This window comes from Schistocerca serialis, chromosome 1, assembly GCF_023864345.2.
Source record: "Schistocerca serialis cubense isolate TAMUIC-IGC-003099 chromosome 1, iqSchSeri2.2, whole genome shotgun sequence".
Taxonomy (NCBI): domain Eukaryota; kingdom Metazoa; phylum Arthropoda; class Insecta; order Orthoptera; family Acrididae; genus Schistocerca; species Schistocerca serialis.
Window position 1 is genome coordinate 399,440,096 of NC_064638.1, and position 21,557 is coordinate 399,461,652.

A 21,557-nucleotide genomic window follows, 5' to 3' on the forward strand; every position below is an offset into this window, starting at 1 on the left:
GCGGAAATGGTAGATCTTGGTGTACCAGTTGTGACTTAAACATAATAAAGTTCAGGTAAGCTTTTACAATATGTGTAAGAAAAAAGCAGCTCACAGTGGTGCGAACACGAGCAGCAAGGATGCTGATGATACTGAAAGTAAAGAAAGACTCATCCAAGCGAAGCGACTCTGGAATTTACGTTGGTGCTATAACTGGTATAACAGAAAATGTGAGCTCGAGGAGAAGATGAACAGGCGCAGACAAGTTAATAATCAAGATATGCTGCTAACCTCTAATTTGAACTTGTTCGTTATTCAACAGATACTGAAGATCAATTCAGCTGACAATAATAACTCCAGTGACGACCTCTTCGGTATAAGCGAAACGGATGGACGAGTAGCCGAAGACATAACGGCTGTGTCCAATCCAGTACCAGACGAGCTGCCTGTCGAGAAAAAGAAATACACATTGCTCAAAACACCAATGCATTACGTTAGAGTTCTCAAAAATAAAATTTCGCGCAATCAGAGTAGATATGGAAACAAAGCGACATTAAATAAAGATAAGGATTTCCCACTACTAATATCAGTGCAAAAATCTTCCAGAGAAGAATACGAACAAAGTTGCACTGTACCGTCTCGTTTCGACATGTCGTGTGACCTTATAGATTTCGTTTCTAGTAGCAGGGATGGCTGTAAGTGTGGGTTGTTGGCGTTGCAGTGCCCAGCTTGCCATATCCAACAGGTGGTAAAGGCAATGGGCTTGAAGCTGCAAAGCCCACTGAATCCGAAAGACACTGATGGACAAAGTAACTTACTCAGAGCCGAGTGCAAAGAGCCTTCACCTGGCGAAAAAGTGATTTACATCGGGGACATTAGCACATCAGAAAAATTTCCAAGAGCCACTTCTCTACAGATGTTAGAAGAGAGCACGCATTCGCCCCTGTGTGTTTATTACATAATACGGACTATAGTTCGCAGTGTTATTACCTCGCATTTCTTTAATTTCTTGAAAAACTGCAAGAAAAGAAGTGCCATTGAAAATAACTTAACATCTATTTTAAGGAGTGCTCAAGATAACCATTTCCTTATGTCGACCGGCTGGAGTAAGGAACTTCACTCGTCTCCTAGCTGTCCCGTGCAGCTGAATTCCCACGTGTTAACCAAGGTCCCCTACGGGGTCGATGAATTGTTTACCTCAGCGTATGTAAGAAGTAAGTACAGACATCCAAGAAAAACAAGTGGTCTGCCGAGTGAGCTGAGCTTCTTATGGCGCAGTAGAGGACATGAGACAGCAGGAGCGAGTCCCAGGTCGTCCGAGTCCCTGTTAGCCCATCCACAACCTTACTGTGCAAGAGGCACCTACGCACCTCGAATAGCTCACGACCCGGAAAAATCGAAAACTCTATGAGAGAGACACACCATAAGTTTATGGCAATTTATGCACGTAGCAATACAAGTTTCTGAGAAATGATTCCTGTGTCTAGTTTCAGTATTTTTATGTAATCGAGGCGATTTGATCTGTAATAGTAGTCCAGTGATTAAATATGTCGTGTGAAATATCTTGGCTTGTTTTTAAGAGTGATCAATTACATTTGATGTCCATCTAGTATTAAAAAAAAAGAGGTGGTCTTTGAGTTTAAGACTTATAGTATAAACACCATATACACTCCTGGAAATTGAAATAAGAACACCGTGAATTCATTGTCCCAGGAAGGGGAAACTTTATTGACACATTCCTGGGGTCAGATACATCACATGATCACACTGACAGAACCACAGGCACATAGCCACAGGCAACAGAGCATGCACAATGTCGGCGCTAGTACAGTGTATATCCACCTTTCGCAGCAATGCAGGCTGCTATTCTCCCATGGAGACGATCGTAGAGATGCTGGATGTAGTCCTGTGGAACGGCGTGCCATGCCATTTCCACCTGGCGCCTCAGTTGGACCAGCGTTCGTGCTGGACGTGCAGACCGCGTGAGACGACGCTTCATCCAGTCCCAAACATGCTCAATGGGGGACAGATCCGGAGATCTTGCTGGCCAGGGTAGTTGACTTACACCTTCTAGAGCACGTTGGGTGGCACGGGATACATGCAGACGTGCATTGTCCTGTTGAAACAGCAAGTTGCCTTGCCGGTCTAGGAATGGTAGAACGATGGGTTCGATGACGGTTTGGATGTACCGTGCACTATTCAGTGTCCCCTCGACGATCACCAGTGGTGTACGGCCAGTGTAGGAGATCGCTCCCCACACCATGATGCCGGGTGTTGGCCCTGTGTGCCTCGGTCGTATGCAGTCCTGATTGTGGCGCTCACCTGCACGGCGCCAAACACGCATACGACCATCATTGGCACCAAGGCAGAAGCGACTCTCATCGCTGAAGACGACACGTCTCCATTCGTCCCTCCATTCACGCCTGTCGCGACACCACTGGAGGCGGGCTGCACGATGTTGGGGCGTGAGCGGAAGACGGCCTAACGGTGTGCGGGACCGTAGCCCAGCTTCATGGAGACGGTTGCGAATGGTCCTCGCCGATACCCCAGGAGCAACAGTGTCCCTAATTTGCTGGGAAGTGGCGGTGCGGTCCCCTACGGCACTGCGTAGGATCCTACGATCTTGGCGTGCATCCGTGCGTCGCTGCGGTCCGGTCCCAGGTCGACGGGCACGTGCACCTTCCGCCGACCACTGGCGACAACATCGATGTACTGTGGAGACCTCACGCCCCACGTGTTGAGCAATTCGGCGGTACGTCCACCCGGCCTCCCGCATGCCCACTATACGCCCTCGCTCAAAGTCCGTCAACTGCACATACGGTTCACGTCCACGCTGTCGCGGCATGCTACCAGTGCTAAAGACTGCGATGGAGCTCCGTATGCCAACGCAAACTGGCTGACACTGACGACGGCGGTGCACAAATGCTGCGCAGCTAGCGCCATTCGACGGCCAACACCGCGGTTCCTGGTGTGTCCGCTGTGCCGTGCGTGTGATCATTGCTTGTACAGCCCTCTCGCAGTGTCCGGAGCAAGTATGGTGGGTCTGACACACCGGTGTCAATGTGTTCTTTTTTCCATTTCCAGGAGTGTAGATAAAGTCTATGATTCTTTGGCAGATAGGATTCGACACGCCATTCTTAACGGGGTATAATGTTCAGATGTAAAGGTAACTGTAGTGATACCTAAAGAGAGTTTAAGGGTCGTTAATGTTCACGGTATACAGGGTGTTTGGAACTGCCCGTTACAAACTTCTAGGACTTATAGAGGGGAATGAGAGCATAATATTTTGAATAGGAATCCATATCCCCGACAACGCGCCGTTTCCATTCTACGAGGATTTCAATTCAGATGTGCAGTGCGTCCACGTCTTCTGAGGGAAAGAGAAGAGCTTCTTGTCCTGGTATGCAGTAGGGTAGGACGACGCGTACGACGTTAGATGGTCACCTTATGTCACTCAATGTCAGCCCTGCTGCATCAGTACTGTTCTGTACGGACAGTATGTTGGGTTCCTTTTTTGTTCTGGAATAATGTAAACACGTAATGTTCCAGTTTTAATACACAAAAATTTGTTTAAGTGATAAATGGGTGTTCATTATGTTCCCTTTAGAATTGTTACGTAATAATTGTACTGCATTATGCCTAATTCAGTTCCTCAAGCAGAAGCAGATGAGTTAAACACGTGAACTAAAACCGTCGTAGAACGGAAACGGCACGTTTCCGGGCATGAATTTCTATTCAAAATATCATGCACGCACTCCCCTCTACGAGCCCTAGAAGTTTGTACGGGAATTTCTGAACGCCCTGTATGATGTATGACCTAATGGTTAGCGTCGGAGGTTCTGTCAGGCTGTTCACTATGCTGTTGTTAGATGAGCCTCGGCGCTAGAAAATTCTAACGAAATGCAGGAAGACCAGCAGATGACTGATGCTTGGCTGCAGAGACTGTCAGTCGACCTTCAGTATAAACATATGTAATCGTACTGCACCTAGATGGAAAGGCCCTTATAGTCTTCGATCACACCAATGGTGATCACTCGTTGGAAATACTCGTAGTAACAAACGTAAGTATCCGAGAGTGCACTCTAGAGTGACCTAAAGTGAAACAATCTCATAAAACTGGTTGTAGGAGAATAAGAAACAAGGAATCCTGAGGAAATACTATTCACCGAGGAAAGACGTAGCTAACAGACACCTAGTTCGACTGATTATTGAATACTGCTCGTCAGTTTGGATCATTAGTAGGCACGATTAACAGAGGAGTCAGATAAGACCCAAATATGAGCAGCGAGATCGTTTAATAGGTAGGAGTATGTCATGATAACCTCAGTTGACTTGTGCAGGATACGTTACAAGAGAGACACTGTCATTCCAAGAGTGTATGTCCCACTAGAAACAGCTTCCTTGTAAATACATTTCAACTTAGGTTACCGACAGCCGTTCATCCCACACACCATTTGAAAATAAAAAGGGAAGCAGGGGAGGGAGATGAGGGTGGGGAGTGGGGGTGGGAAGATACAGTGATATTCGAAGTATCATAAGGAATATGGGATACATAAATAAAAGTAGGTTCAGAATACTTCCAAAATCGTTATTTAACCTCAGATACAAACCTGACATTATACAAGTACTAAATCTCCTCAGTATTCAGACATTACCAGATTGGAGTTAAAACTGGATCTTTCGAAGATTAAGACCCTTTTCTTCGTCAGAAGATGACTGTCTTCCGGGGGCCAAGTTTGCTTCCTTTGCAGTGGCGTTCAAGATTGTCATTGGTCGACTGAAGTCGCTTGCGATTCTTCTGTTGGCGGTTACAACACCACGAGAACTGTATTCGCAAACGCAAATGCAGGAAATCGGTGATGTGGGGATATGCCTCTCCTCCTCCTCCAGTGGGCCGTGGTTGAGTGCGGAAGGAGAACGGAGGCAAACCCCAGCATCAGCTATCCCCTTCGGATCTTTTTCTTTGAAGGTGCTCCTTCTCAAGTGCTCCTCTCCAAGCATCACTCACATTATGGCCCCCGTCTCTGTGTGACATGGCTGTTACATATCGATTTTCGGCTTTGATTCCAGCTCTGTCACGATTACGCGATAATTAACTCTGTGAGCTCGGTACATTTTTCTGGGAGCAGCAGGTATTCAGTTTCTCGCCAGAAGGTAATGGGTCCGGTAGGTTCGGCAGTCCCATAAGATCGGCAGAAGCTCTTCATTGTGTCTCCATGGCAGGGAACGAGCGCCTCCTGGTTTTCGCATTTCCCGAAATGCTTATTGTCAACAGTTCCTGGCGCTAACCCGCTTTCCATAGGCTTAGATGACGCTGGTCGGCACAACTTCCCACTGAAGTTGCTTGAGGTTGAAAATTGACTTTCTGTCTGCACGTTAAAGAGCAGGCTATCACTGGCGTCTCCCTGGCATGAAAAGCTTCGTGCCTACTCTCAAATATTACGGACTGCCCAATCCAAACTAATTCCCCAGCCACCAGATGCGGCGCGGTCACATCCGAACAATGGAGAGAGACTGTCCGAAACCAGTAGAAAAGGGAACATATTCGTTCGTCACATTGGCAGCAGACATTCAGTCTCTCTTCCAAGCGAAAATTCGGAATTGCAAGGGTTCTAGAGAGAACTTGGATTCGCTTTACGGCTCTTGTCTGATGCTGAATATCGCCCTATCGCTGTACTTGAAGATCATAAGTTTCGCTCAGGCAGCAAGCACAATCCATCTTCTGAGCAGCTCGTATTTAACTCATTTGGTCATGCATCTTATACTCTCAATTAAAGCTCTACTGAATATTCGTCTCATTTATATTGCTTTTACGAGCTGCCCATATGTGAAAGTCTTATTCATTTTGCATCCTGTAGTCTTTCAATTAAATGCGAGTCCCACAGAGCTTAGAGTCATTTTATGTTAGTTTGCGACACTTTTCAGTGTTGCTCTGTGTATTCATTATCAACTGTCCATCTGATTTCATTAAATAAAAGTTTTGTATTCTCAAACCGACTTACATTTCGAGATTGCTAATATCCTATATCTCCCGTACGGCCAGGTGACCCTTAAATGATAATTATAACCAGCAGCAACTCTAGGATGCTTGTGTCATTGTGACGGATTTCCGCTGTGTGCAGTGGTCAATACTATTTTTAAAAACATCAGATATGCGGAAGTGTTAATGAGGTGAAACGCTCACAGGATTTTGTAGCAGGATTGGTTGGCGCATCTGCTATGGAGCGTTATTTCGTCATGTTACAGGTCTGTTCACTGCGTCACTATTCATGTCAGCTGTGCCATGCGTCCCCTGTAGGAAGATTTTGCATACTTTACATACATTTTCCGCAGATGCTGTATCAGCTAATTACACGTCCGCTTTATAATAGGAGAGCAGCTAATTTTCATCTGTTAATTGTTTCTGCACATGCGGTATTCCACCGTTTCTTTTATTACCCATGGGGGGGGGGGGGGGGGGGGGGCACATCGCTAAATTACCGACTTCCTGCATTTGCACATGCGGATCCTGCACTCCAAGTGACGTCACCGCAGATGGAAGTTAGAATTCCACGCGACCTCACCCGACCAATGACAAGCTTGAACGATAATTATAAAGGAACCAAACTTCTCTCCTCGCAGTCATTTTCTGACTAAGTAAACGATGTTAATCTTTGAAAGCTCGAGTTTTATCTCCGATTTGACGTGGTCTGAACATCGAGATGATTTCATACAAGCATGCAGCCGTGACAAACATGACGATCATGATGTGAATGGTGAACAGAAACTGCAGGATCAATTTTAGGAGTACTTTGGTTTTGTTATATGAATTTGAAGCGAACACAGTCAGGCACTCATAAAAAGGCTGAAGTGGTAATAACTAATGGTTAACCGAATGTACGAGAGAGTGCTGAAAAGTACATGCGAATTTTTATATGAAAATTTGAAAGTTTGATATCTGTGGTTCTGCTGTGTGTCTACACAAACTCTGAGTCTGAGGTATTATAGTCGCGAGCAGTTGTCCAGAGGAGTCGGAAGTGGTCGGACGCAGGGTGCGTGGGGAGAAGCCGCGCGACATGAGAGGTCGCCGCCTGCCATGACCGTGCTAATAGCGCCAGAGGAGATTTTGGTATTAATTGAGGATTTTGTGACAATCTGCCTTTACGCTGCACGTAATTATTGGCTGCTTGCGCACTGGAGGGATTTTGTCAGAATTATGTATTCATACATTCAGAATACTATTCGTATCTTTGTCGTATCCAGAAATGTGTTTATTGAGTATAGACATTGTGGAATAATTAAAAGTCTGTATAAAGTCTGTCAGCATTTAAATCATCAATTTTCTGAATTCAGTAAATTAAAATTTTTTATTGGTTTCTTTCATTTTTCTTTACATCGTTTAAGGTTAATTGACCAAACCCCTCCTAATCAATGAATTTCTATGTATAATAGTATGGCAGTAATTGTTGTAATTAGTCCATGCATTGCACTTTGCACAGATAGCAGTTTTCCTTTTTGAAATATTTTAGCATGTTGCTGATCACGCAGTTGCTGCGACAAGGTGAGGTAAGTTGTCTGTCGCATACGGGGGCATTGCAGAACAGTTGTTATGAGACGTTAGAGGATATTTTAAAACTCCCAGTCAGATGGTTGAGAATTGATTTCTTTGTAATTCGTGGGAGGAGTAATTAATTTTGTATTCCTATTTCTGTTTTCAATCAGAATTCCATTAGCGTTAGAGATGGAACGTCACACACATATTTCTGTACGCACTAATTTTGGAAATGCTGATCACTTCTCACGTGAACGTGATATGTTTCCAGGACACAATGACTGGAATACGAGTTCAAGTATGAGAGAAAACTCATCCATTCAGAAAAATGATGGTTTTGATCATAAACATTTTCTCGCAGTTAAATTACGAGATACATGTTACTTTATCAATATGGTGAGGAGAAACAGTCGAGGTATCACATACGATTCAGTGAGGAAACATTTTCTGCAGCCGTTTATGAAACACGAGAAACTAAGGAAAGTACAGTTTTTAAACGAAGCAATACATAGCCGCACCATACACATGGAGATCTCGCCTGGCACATCTTATTCGAAGGTAGAGTCACAGTGATATCCTCATGAGACTTTTAAGATAAGGAAAGTACAGTTTTTAAGCGAAGCAATACACAGCCGCACCATACACAAGGAGATCTCGCCTGGCACACCTTATTCGAAGGATTATCTGAGAGGACAGTATTACTGAAGCTTTGCTGCTACTGACAAGATGTATTATGACGTTAAGACTTAACGATTACGGAAAGAAAACAAATGACAGTTTGAGGTATCACAAAACACCAGCACTTGCAGAGACATTTTCCTTTTCACGTATTTGGAGATATGTGTGGGTGTATCCGTCGAGTAATGGGTATGCATAGTTTTACAAAGATTTTTTGTCTACTGCTGAATTATGTGACGTACACGTGAAATGGCGAAATCAATTTTCTATCTTTTAGAAATTGTGGAATGAAATTGTCTCAGTAAAAAAAAAGAAAGAATTGAATTTTCCTTGATTGCAAAAGTAATAAAAAGAACACAGAACTCTGAGATGTTGTAGGAGCTAAGCAATGCTTTTCAGATCGGAATATAGCGTACGTAGCGAGGTGGTTACATTCTAACAATACGAATGTCGCAGTGGTTTGTTATGAGGAACTAGACATTCCAAAAGCGTCCAGTCATGCTAAAAGCATTGATCCATGACGTGTACATAAATATCAATGCATTTTAACAACTTTTTTCTCTTCAGCATGTAGTACTTTTACGCCTTGATCCAAGTTGATCAGCTACATTTTTATGCAGTGCAAGAGACTTTAGCTCCAGTCAACCTAAGTTAGTAAAGCATGTCATTTCTTATGACTACATATTCAGTTTAGTTTTCATAACTTAATACACTTTCAATCGTTGAGTAATAGGTCTGTGATTATCACAAGTACTTCCTTATTATTACAATGTCATTATTTCATTTCTCAAAAATCACACCAGTGTTTACATGATGATCATCGAACAGAAAATAGCAGGTAGCAACACAAGGTCAGTATCGTTAGATTTCAAATGTCAACTTGTCTGTGTGTGGAGTCAGAATTGCATGGCCATTTGTTGTTAGTCACAACAGCAAAATAAATCCAACATTCAAAAGACGTACCTTATGCAACTAATAATGACATAACTTACTCTAAGAACAACACAAAAAGATTTATCTTCGAACTGTTCAACAGTATGTGAAAGAAATTGTTTATTAACCGAAAATGAAGCAAATAATTTCTCTTGAGCTTCAGTATTGCTTAACGACAAGAGAAAAAAGCCATCATCTTACAACCATTAACCTAACGTTATAGAATCGGCACTGCATCACTGCTGTAGCAGAGCCACATGAGAAAGACTGAAATAAAATTGTTTAAATAGAAAGACACAGATGTATTGAAGTAATTTATTTTACGTAAAATTACAGGCAAACAATCAAAATATGAAGGTCATTATAATCCAACTTCTGTCGTAGATATTTAAGAAAAACATATATGTGAGTATACAAGCAATTTCTTCTTATACAAAAGAAGTGACTTTAGCTCCAGTCAGCCTAAGTTAGTTTGCCTGTAATTTTGCTGTGTATGTAACTGTATCTTGGAGCAATGCCAATTTTCTATTGTATGATAAATTAAATGAGATGTAACTACTTTGTATATATCAACTCTGGGATCTACGATTAAAACTTTTTTTTTTTTTTTTTTAAATATGTCACCATACAAGTCTTTGGACACATCTGAATGTCATTCACTTATGTTATGAGTCCGATATTTTGTATGTTAGGATCAAGGCAAGTGTTTTGTGGTACGCTGTGTACTGTGTGCCATTAGAAAATGAACTTGTGTAGAACAAGTTTGCTACAGTGTGACTGGCCTAATCTTCATATTTACAACTGTACTTAAGGAACTTGCCACACTTACGCAATTATATGTGATCACGAACATTTCACTCATTTACTGACCACTGAGCATATAAGCCTATTCACATAATGCTGACTTTTGTATTCAAATGCATATAACTTATTATTATTAATGTATGCAATATGATTAGATTCTGTTACTGTGTCACATATTAGGTTTTTGATCTCCTATGTCAATTACGAGAACTTGTTTTCTCAAAGGGATACGACGTCAATGCTTGTATGATCATCATGAATTCCTTGGTACTCAACAAGGTCTGCTTATGCCTTATTCTATTACTCTGATTCTGTACTGCTACTTGATCTGAATATGAAAAGGAGTGACACACTAAAACATTTTGATGTGGTTGTCAGTGGACATGTGTGAAATGAATCCCTGAGTCTGCTTACACCTCAAACTTCAGTGTCGTCAAATGAATGCATTAACATTTATGGTGTGGTTGTCAGTGGACGTAGTGCATATTATCTCTGAGTCTGCTGCACCCAAACAGGTGTTTCTTTACCCGGTTTTCTGTTGCCAGATGATTTTTTTCTGTGGAACTGTATATAACATTTGTTGTTTTGTGATCTGAACTGTCGCCAATGTCAGGTAATCTGCTGTGCTCACCAGCACAATGATACTTGCATATTTATTTTCCCCCTCTTTGCATTATTTGCAATTCTAAAGTTTGTATCTACCCAACAAAAGACTATTTCTGCACTCTTGGAGAACTATAACTAACGTTTTGTTATCCTGTCAAATGAAGTGCTCTCGATGTCAGGTGGCTATGAGTGCTTTCATGTGCAAGATGTTACTTGTATATAATTTTTTTTCTAGACTGTATTGTACAGCTCATCGATTTCCTAGTCTGTACATAACTTATGCAATCTTACCCTTATTTTTATGTATTCTACAACTTTTGCAAACATCTGATGCTATTCTTCTCAATTTCGTTATGTAAGAATTTTGCGTTTGCTCCTTGCCAGCATGTTAGGCAGGAATCACTCTACAAAATTCATAATATTGAAGGTGGCGGTTATGAAAGTTGGACGTATATGATTCTGCTGTTTGCATACACAAGCTCCGAGTCTGAGGTATTATTATCGAGAGTAGTAGTGAGCGAGCAGTTGTCGAGGGGAGTCGGAAGTGGTCGGACGCAGGGTGGGTGGAGAGAAGCCATGCGACATGAGAGGTCGCTGCCTGTCATGATCGTGCTAGTAAACACTTTGGTATTAATTGAGGATTTTGTGGCAATCTGCCTTTTCGCTGCACGTAGCTGTTGGTTGCTTGTGCTTTGGAGGGATATTGTCAGATTTATGTATACAAACCCTCAGAACAATATTCATATTGTAAGATGGCAAGAACTATGCCCCTTACATGAAGTCATTAAAGATCACCCAACTCACGTTGAGCAAACAGTAGGGCTGAACAAAAATGACTGACAAGGCACAATGCATCTTGTAGAGGGTATAGTATGGACGTATTGGAATAATTAATGTCGGGTGATGGTTTTAAAGTAATTCACACAACATGAAAACTTTGTGGCATCGTTTTACTGGAGGCTAGTTTACCCCAGGGAAGTACTCAGAATTGACTGTGGCCGCCGGGGGAGCAGCTAAGGGAAGCAACAATAGACAGCTTAGGGCAGCTCAAGCTCTGAGAAAGCGGTAACACGGCGTGGCCTCCAGCCGCCTTAAGATGAGTGACAATGAGTGGGTGGTTGACCCTGACTCGATGCTGGTGTACCTGGAAACAGACGGAGAACTTTATGCCTGTTGATAAATGTCCGTCGTCCCATTTTCTTTGAAACATGCGAGAAAGCCGCGCAAAGCTACGGTGGAGCAGTCAACAGAGGTCAAAATATGCATGTTCGTGACTATAGCAACTTCACGGTGAACTCATGGTCTGCAGAGCCTGAAGTAAATCAGGTGAAGAGCAACAGCATGAAATACGCCGGCCTCCAATGGGAACATAGGACCAATGAATTTTGAAGTACTCTCCTGGGAGTCAGAATTCCGGAAAACTTGGTGTTTGTGCAGACGCTAATCTTGATGGGTGGCCTGGGGGGAGCTAAATAGAAGAATTGAGAGGAAGGGAAATTTTGTGGGAATTTGTTCACTTCCCAGAGCAGGCACTGGTTGGCGCTGGGAAGAGATGCATAATTAACGCGACTTGCGCTGCAATTGGCGTAAGTGATTTTGCTGGAGGGGAAACCGAGGCGAAGAGTGGACTGGCAGAAGTCTCAGTAGAGGTCTTCCGTTCCCAGCTTGCCTAGAATGCGGACGTGGCGTTCTTTACTCAGCTTGCCTGAGGAAGAGTGAGCATCTCTGCAGTTTAGTACTTATCAAATGGAACGATTGAGCTTGGAGATAGAAAGTTTTGGTTCAGCTATGTACTGAGCAAGATATCTAGGAGTGAATAGACGAGCGCAGCCTTGCAGCACCACGAGGTCGGCCGACGTCCACACAACGACGCCGCTCCGCCACGCTGTATTCGATGATATTGTGCCCGCTCCGGCCACTTATTAATTTGTTGGATCACGTCGGCAAGATTTCTACGAGGGTTTCATGGGCCGTGTATCGTATAATTCTTCTAGCATTCCGCATTACACCTGGGTCAGTCGATAGGAATTACTTTTAAGTTATCGCGCTTAACTCCACGCAAACGCAATTTATTACCACTGCCTGATAGGAGAGTCTTGTAATGTGATGATTGAAGGTCGGGAGTTAAAATAAATTTGTGCTAATCGACTGCATCTGTTTTCAATCAAGTAGTTGAAATCCCAAGTCACTTTCTTAATTAATTTTATGTTCAACTTTTGCATCTGGTGTTCAATAGCTGAATATAACATCAATGTGCACTCCTTTTCAATTAAAAGTGATCAATTCTGAATAAATTAATGTCAACACTGCCACCGCCGTTCAATCAGGAGTCACAGGGCCATATTACTTTTTTGCGTTATCCGATATTGCGGCAGTTTCGCACTCTCTGTTGATCTGTTAGTCAATTAGTTGGGGTGAACACACGCCAAAACCAGTTAAGTGACGAGTGGGGTGTCACAGTATCTTGGCTGTGACCAGAAAATTGTTTATTTAGTATAGACGCTGTGGAACCATTAAAAGTCTGTGTAAAGTTTGTCAGCATTTAAATCATCAATTTTCTGAATATAGTAAATTAAAAGTTTTTATTGGTTTCTTTCATTTTTCTTTACATAGTTTAAGATTAATTGACCACAGTATACCACATCTGAGTTAGCGTCCTAGTGCGGATCTGCTGCGCACTATATATCCAGACCAATGATCAGAGGCGGATCCACCACACGTCACATATGGATTTGGCTTGCAGTGGACCAACCACGCATTAGGTCCGAAGATGTATTTGATGTTCGAAGTTGGGTCCACTAGTGGCAGGACCTGGTCCTGGAAGCCGTCATCGACACATGCACATACACAGCCATACAGAAAACCGAGCAGACGCTCTACAAATGTGGAATATGTGGTGTGGAGGCAACTGGATACAATCGAGTACAGTGCTATACTGTGCCTCCCGATCAGTGCATTTGCGCTAGGTGTTGGAAACTGTATAACATTTACAAGAAATTTAAGAACACAGAACGAGAGCTTATGTCATGATCGCATGGGTAGAATTGACATAAAATCCATAGAATTGCGAAAAATACGTATAAATTGAGGGAATATACACCGAAAAGCAGGGAAATTGAGGAAGTACTTGCGTGTCTTCTGGTTGACGCAGAACAATTTGTACATGGGAACATGTATGCAACAGCAAGAGGAGTCCGAGAAAACGTCGACATGGAAGCGAAGGGAACGAAGGAAACAGTCACTTTTTTCCGTCCACGCAGCATTCTACTGTATGTCTATTGAGGTAACAGTGATACACGTGAATTGACTACTGTATTTGACGCTTTGGAGGAAGACAAAGAACAGTCTGCCTCTAAACTTACTTGCATCTGCGGTAAAGAATGACATAAAGTGGATGGAGTGGTCGTTTGAGATGGAGTTGTTACGAGGTACGATTTAATGCTAGACTGATGATGGATTGTAGAGAGAGAGAGTGAGAGAAAGAGAAGTTTTTGCAGGTCATTTGACCATTTGTTCCTGATGCTGTGTCAGGATACATCAGTTTTGTGACATAGTCTGCGTTTGAATCGTATACAACCGTGTGTTCTGTGTGGGTCTTAGAGTAGTGCCTACTTGCGATCGTCAACAGTACTCCTCTCGGTCATCAGAGGACTTCCACCTCATGGGTGATGAAACGTGACACATCCCTCTAAACGAACGAAGATTTATGCGCTGTACTCCATTCCCGCGTCGCATCTTGGGCGTAAAATCGATACTTGAGTTTCATAACTAAGTTAGCGATAGGTGTTTGTGAGATGCTGCAATCCCTGTGTATACACTCCTGGAAATTGAAATAAGAACACCGTGAATTCATTGTCCCAGGAAGGGGAAACTTTATTGACACATTCCTGGGGTCAGATACATCACATGATCACACTGACAGAACCACAGGCACATAGACACAGGCAACAGAGCATGCACAATGTCGGCACTAGTACAGTGTATATCCACCTTTCGCAGCAATGCAGGCTGCTATTCTCCCATGGAGACGATCGTAGAGATGCTGGATGTAGTCCTGTGGAACGGCTTGCCATGCCATTTCCACCTGGCGCCTCAGTTGGACCAGCGTTCGTGCTGGACGTGCAGACCGCGTGAGACGACGCTTCATCCAGTCCCAAACATGCTCAATCGGGGACAGATCCGGAGATCTTGCTGGCCAGGGTAGTTGACTTACACCTTCTAGAGCACGTTGGGTGGCACGGGATACATACGGACGTGCATTGTCCTGTTGGAACAGCAAGTTCCCTTGCCGGTCTAGGAATGGTAGAACGATGGGTTCGATGGACGGTTTGGATGTACCGTACACTATTCAGTGTCCCCTCGACGATCACCAGTGGTGTACGGCCAGTGTAGGAGATCGCTCCCCACACCATGATGCCGGGTGTTGGCCCTGTGTGCCTCGGTCGTATGCAGTCCTGATTGTGGCGCTCACCTGCACGGCGCCAAACACGCATACGACCATCATTGGCACCAAGGCAGAAGCGACTCTCATCGCTGAAGACGACACGTCTCCATTCGTCCCTCCATTCACGCCTGTCGCGACACCACTGGAGGCGGGCTGCACGATGTTGGGGCGTGAGCGGAAGACGGCCTAACGGTGTGCGGGACCGTAGCCCAGCTTCATGGAGACGGTTGCGAATGGTCCTCGCCGATACCCCAGGAGCAACAGTGTCCCTAATTTGCTGGGAAGTGGCGGTGCGGTCCCCTACGGCACTGCGTAGGATCCTACGGTCTTGGCGTGCATCCGTGCGTCGCTGCGGTCCGGTCCCAGGTCGACGGGCACGTGCACCTTCCGCCGACCACTGGCGACAACATCGATGTACTGTGGAGACCTCACGCCCCACGTGTTGAGCAATTCGGCGGTACGTCCACCCGGCCTCCCGCATGCCCACTATACGCCCTCGCTCAAAGTCCGTCAACTGCACATACGGTTCACGTCCACGCTGTCGCGGCATGCTACCAGTGTTAAAGACTGCGATGGAGCTCCGTATGCCACGGCAAACTGGCTGACACTGACGGCGGCGGTGCACAAATGCTGCGCAGCTAGCGCCATTCGACGGCCAACACCGCGGTTCCTGGTGTGTCCGCTGTGCCGTGCGTGTGATCATTGCTTGTACAGCCCTCTCGCAGTGTCCGGAGCAAGTATGGTGGGTCTGACACACCGGTGTCAATGTGTTCTTTTTTCCATTTCCAGGAGTGTATATCTGCTTGACAGATGTGCTGTGTACAGAGTTAGTGGTGGCATCATTTGTGTTACTAATGATCATTTTATATGGGACTGATGTGGACGTAGTATAATTTCTGAACCGTGATCGGGTGTGGACAGTGGACGCTATACATCTCTGGAAAGCTGTATTGTGCATGTATCACACAGAGCCACTGTTTTAAGGAAGTAGTTTTTTTTCGTTTTAATGTTTTACCATAGTTTATCGTAGAGAAACCTGCAAGAAGGGTGTATGTCATGCGCTGGAAATATATTTCTGACATTGGAATATTAAAAGCGCTGCATTCCACACGACTGATAGGTCGGAAATTCAAGCGATCTAACATTATAGCCTGTTTTAAGTGCAGAACCGTGTAGCCTTAGGAGCGCGTAAGTTTATGGTCTCTCTTACCAATACCCTCCTGGTACTGATCCCAGACACAGGAACAATACTCTAAAATTCATAGGGTAGTTGATTTAAGTAAAATGCTTTGAACTCCATCCGTCTGGAGCTCCATCATGCATAAAGAATACCCGTTCCTTCTTCTTCTTAACCGTCTGCTATTACATCACAACACTTTCAAATCTGTTACTATACATCGATAAGGTGTGCTAACCTCCTCGACATGGGCGCACCTGGAGAAATCTTGTGCACTTGGATGGACGAGGACTTGCCAAGCTCCATTCGTTCACGAGACGTGGAATGTAGCGGTCTACTTCTGATCGGTTGTAGATTAAACTAGTAACGGTACTGCAGGGCGGGCTGGTCAATGACAGTGCAAGGGGGTCTTTCAGTCCTTAATTTTATCCTAAGATTGCAAGAATGCTCTGTGACTCCCATCTGCATAGAGATAGATCGTAAATTAAGCACTATGCTCGAGGTGCTAGAAATATGCAGAGTGCTGTCTGGTATACTTTGATGATGTATATGTTCAAGAATTAACAATGAATGGACATACTGCACAGTCATCTTATCTACGTTCGCAATGATACTCGCAAAGTAGAGAAGGGGGAAACATGCTGTCGCATCATTGGTAGGTGTTGAAATTACTGTAAAATTACTAAATTGTTCGCACTAGCAGCTGTTATGCTTATTATTACAGTACATCAATGGTGTATTTTCCATCCCATCCATCCACTGGTATGCTGTTGATTACCACATAATGATTGACTGACATCGCTTGTTTGAGTTGGAGAAAGAGTTTTGGTGGAGGGGCAACACCTTCTGGGGATGACTAGCACCAAAACAGTGATCGCGTACATGACTGCAATATGAGGAATCAGTTGAAATGCAACACAGAGCCATCAGCTAGTCCGTCACTGTGACAGATGAGTTTAAATGTAGAGGTCGTCAGTCACCTTTGGACTGCAGTTTGGAAACTCTCCACAACGCCACCAAGCTCTTCCAGTTTCCTTAAGTTGTAGCTGTCTTATTTAAAATCAACCAGTGTGTGTGATGTGTTATGGTAGCAGCAGTAACAAAATGACTTATACCGTGCGATGTCTAGTTTTCTGTGAGAAACAATGGATCAGAACGTGTTAATGTCAGTTTAGAACCTGACACAGACCTCAGAGTCGTCATGGAAAGAACAATTTGTATGGCAGTGTACAAAGCGTGTTACAGCAGAAAAAAACAATGTTTCAAACAACGATACAGTGTCACAGGCAATGTCTCTTCGACTTATAGTATAGTTTGTGTGTTACAGTCATCCTACTACAGTACATATGATGAAACTTTAAACTGGTCTGTGCAATGAATCAATAGCTGTATGTTTAATTGGATGGTCACATGAGCTCGACGCCGGTACACAGACGGTATTTATTTTCGATATATGGGAAGACAAAGATGCCGTAAAAATCTTATCGAGTTTTCGATCAGATGAAGTTAGTGGAGCTTTTATAGTTCGTAATTTTTCTCTGTTGGATGGTTCAGAATAATGAAGATAGCATTTTGGGCTGATAGACATGAATGGGCCCTGAGGGATGCATATCTACTTTGGACTGTAGTACCTGTGTGTAATTTGGGGACGCACCACAATGCAGTAGCGAAATTCTCGTTCTTCTCCCAGTTACCGTACTGCCTTTTATACTAATTCATGTTGCAGGAGCGAGCTTCATTTGACGCTGATCTTATACATCGTATGCTGCTGACAGAGATATGACAACTTGTTCCAATTTCCACGGAATGGTTAAAACACAGTCCTGTCACACTGACTCAGCTTAGCGCGTTTCTACACGGGTTGCAGAAGGTGGTAGATATAGCTTTCTCCGACTTCTACTCAGTTCTGACTTAAATTGGAACGATAACATGTGTAAAGCTACAGAAATTGCAGCAGTTGCAAGATGCATAGGGACTACTTAAAACCACGTTGAAATTTTACTATAGCAGACAGGTTCGGGAAAGGTGAGTCGTTTCGAGATATGAGAGTGCCAGAAATATGATTCACTAATGGCTGTATTCATTAAGGGACTTCTCCATAGAATCCAACGCAGGTATGTGCTTGAATGGAGAGACTTGATTCCAAATCCTAGACAGTATTTCTAATGTTACATAGCACTAGCGATCTGAAAAGCTAGTGTACATTTCTTACGACCTCAATCAGCACATCATCTACTGTTTGTGATCCTTCTCAATCAACATCGCCTATAACCCAGTCGATATATCACTGAACCTCTGACATGGCATCGAGACAGAATGTGTTACAAATACTGGAGAAATGTCCAGCGGCGGCGGCGTGAGGGAGTTGCAAATACTGGTTTCATACCACATTCCTTAGCCGAATCACTTTCAAATTTCAGCGATTTTATTACGAGGTTGCACCGTTGACGACGTGTAACCCCATTGTTGGTCTGATACTATACACTCTTACGATCACTGTCTATATTCAGTGTCTATATTCAGTGTCAATGTCTGGAAAAAACCACTTCAATCGGAGGTAATGCCATCCCTCGATTTATAAAGCCAGTATAGCTTTTAACATGGATACTTGTGTGCACCTGTAGAACGATGACCGCTTGTGATAGTAATATGATCATGTTTTTTAACATCTGGAGGATTGTAAGTCGATTGTGTGTCTCTTTCAAAGACACAGTGGTATCACTCGCAAGAAAAACTTACGAGACATGTCCACCCATCGTTGATTTTCGGTCAGTATTATTCGTATCGCCAGCAGTCAGTTATTAGCGAAGTATTATACTTAGTAGTAGGGGATGTGTGATAGGTTTGCCTTGAGCATCAGGCTTATGAAGTATGTGTTTGTGTTCCGGCATGTGCAAAGGAAATGACTATGTCTAGTTGTAAGGAGGGTATGGATTTGACGTGGAATACTGTGATAGCAAAGGGGAGAGTATGTCAAGTCATAAGAATTGTACAGATATTTCTCTTTCCATAGCCACACCTCTGAGCAGGGTGTATTCCCAATACTTCGCTCATTGTCGAATGTCGTTCAACTGAGAACGTGATCGTAATATTTAATTGTAAGTAAACTGATAAAATATATGTGTGATCAGTTTCCTAGAATGATTCTCCGACTGGGGATGCGTGACGCGCAGCGCCGGTGGCCCGTGGCGGGAATGATTCACGTTTATGGCTAATGATGGGAGCTTTGCGAATGGAGAGACCTGTTGGGATGCAGGAATGTATCTGGCTTAACCGTATTGTCCTCTAGACGACCGAACAGCGAACTAATACTTAGAATGAGTAGGACAGTTTTCGTGATTGCGTGTAAATCTGAGAAGATTCAATATGGACGTGTGGTTGCAAATTTCGCGCCTTTATTTAGTCGAGAGAACATCGACTGTTGTTTGCACGTCTAGCAGGTGAAAGACGTGTGGATGACATGTTTGCTGGTTGTCAGACATGAGAAACATCTTAGTTGAATTTGTAAATTATAGGTATGATTTGGAATCTGTTACATGACCAACATTGATATTCGAGAGTGGAAACATCAGTTTCCTCTATTTTTTTCGAGTTTTGTTGTAAAAGTCTTCACAGATGGGATAAGTTTCTAGTTAGTCAGTGGTTTACAGCACGCTCCACCTCGCTAAAGTTGGGGGTTTCTAGAGAAATAATTTCCAGTCTATATCTTCGGAATTATGTTGTGTGAACAATACTGCTATGCAAGCGAGATTGCTATGTTCTTGATTTCGAGAACTAATGCTTAGTATGTGTTGGAGAGCTTTAGTGATTGCGTGTAAAGTTGAGAAGATTCAATATGGACATGTGTTTGCGCTGGACTGTTATTCCCTCCCATGTAAATTGTCCGATTGACTGCTTCTTCAAATTTTCCATCTTTAGTTAGTTGAGAGAACATAAGTTGTGGTGTGCGCATATAGGAGGTGAAAAACAAGTGGAAGACACGTTTGCTGGTTCTCTAGACATGAGAAACACATTAGTTGACTTTGTAAATTATAGGGATGACTTGGAATCTGTTACATCACCGACGTCGGTATTTGCGAGTGGAAATATCAGTTTCCTCAATTTTTTTTCAAGTTTTCATGTAAAGGTCTTTGCAGACAGGATAAGTTACTAGTTACTCAATTGTTTACAGCACGCCACACCTAGCTAAAGTTTTGGGTTTATAGAGAAATAATTTCCAGTCTGTATCTTCAGAATTATGTTGTGCAAGCGATACTGCTATGCAAACGATATTGCCATGTGCTTGATATCGAGAAGTATCGCATAAATGGTATAATATTCTGGCAAACCATGTGTGAAAATACATGTGTTCTTGTAATCCCCAGAGTCTGGAGATTGGTGTAGAGATGAACCCATCTTTGTACAACAGTTCAGAAAGTGACTTCGGTCCGCCGAGGACACTCTGGTCACATGTCGGAAGCAGGTGGCTTGTGACCACAGCTGCGGGAAAATATCTAGTGCTGCGAGGAGTATATACTGTGCTGTCTGTCTTTGCGGTATATGTATGAGTGTCTGGCGATCGATAGCTATATGAATGATGCAAAAGAGGCGACTTAGTATGGGGAGGGATGCGAATTGTGTGTTTACTACATCAACATGGTACCCGGTGATATATTACTGGGTTGGAGGTCGGTTTCACCCTTTAATATTCAAGCTTCCATTCTCAGTGGCAGAACAGTGTAATTGAGTCCTACGGTACATGTGCTTATGCTGTCTGTCTTCACGGTATATGTACGATTGTCTGGCGGTCGATAGCTATATGAATGATGCAAAAGGGGTGATTTTGTCTGGCGCAGGATACGAATAATATGTTTACTACATTGACACGGGATGCCGTGATATATTGCTGGGTTGGAGACTGGTTTCACGTTCTAATATTCAAGCTCCCATCCTCAGTGGCAGAGTAGTGTACCTGAGTAAGAGTTTTTCCATGTTCGACGATATGTAGGGCACTTTTGCAGGGTTTAACTGTCAGTGCAATGTGGCGATCTGTACAAAATAGTTTTTTGCCGCTGAAACTCTCATCCGCAGAAAACAATGGCAGATGGTGCTCCCACAGTGGCACAGTTTGATGGGTAAATTCAGCGATGAATGGGCTGTCCCATTAGGATTGCTAGGGAAAAAGCAGTCGATGTTATTCTGGAATAGATTTCTATAGCATGTTCAGAGGGGGAACTTGCATGTTATTTATGTAGGCACGTAACATCAGTATAATATTGATAATGTTTTCGCTGCAGTGCAAACATCTCTCTTGGTGCTGTGCCCACACCGCAGCTATGCATCATTGCGCCAACAACAGTGCCTAGGTGAACACGTATTTCGACAGGAATTTCACAGGTGTCAAGTATGAAAGGGATGCTGCTGCC